Below are 622 nucleotides of genomic sequence, written 5' to 3'. Positions count from 1 at the left end.
ACGATTGGGGTACTGACATGACACACTAGCAATAGAATCTTAAGTGCAACTTTCATTTGAAATTAACCTTTCTCAGGGGCATGTCATTAATCACATCCAAAGTAATTCTTTTTCAGGACTTAGAAAAATAATCAAATAGAGTTTGATTAAATACATACAACAATGAATTATGATAGTTTTAGGAATAATTTTGCAACACTATTGGAAATTGGACTAAACAAGCAGTGATAAATGTACCTAATTATAAACATCTGGATGACGTCAACATCAGCTTTTCTAGTGTAGACAAGGATATAAACACAGCATGGTTTTAGTTTTAATTCAACTCATTTCTCACTAGAAATAGGTGACATCCTTATTATGGTGGCTAAGGACCATAGATTTTTAAGTAGATTTTTAAAAAAATGCCATCCTGACCTAGGTTGAGGTCCTGGCAATAGGCTGGTCGGTTTTCCTTCTTAAGTAGCTTATTAAGTCCATGCTCCAATCACTTTCCTTGTCCAGGTTCTCACAATGCAATATCACTATTCAACATCCCTAGTCCTCCCGGGACAAGGTACCAGACATTAGGGAGAGCCTCTATGTCCAGGAGCCTGCAAAATTATCCAAATTAGCCAATCCA

This window comes from Propithecus coquereli, unplaced genomic scaffold (assembly GCF_000956105.1).
Source record: "Propithecus coquereli isolate 6110/MARCELLA unplaced genomic scaffold, Pcoq_1.0 Scaffold170, whole genome shotgun sequence".
In the NCBI taxonomy this organism is placed as follows: domain Eukaryota; kingdom Metazoa; phylum Chordata; class Mammalia; order Primates; family Indriidae; genus Propithecus; species Propithecus coquereli.
This window is presented reverse-complemented; position numbering follows the sequence as displayed.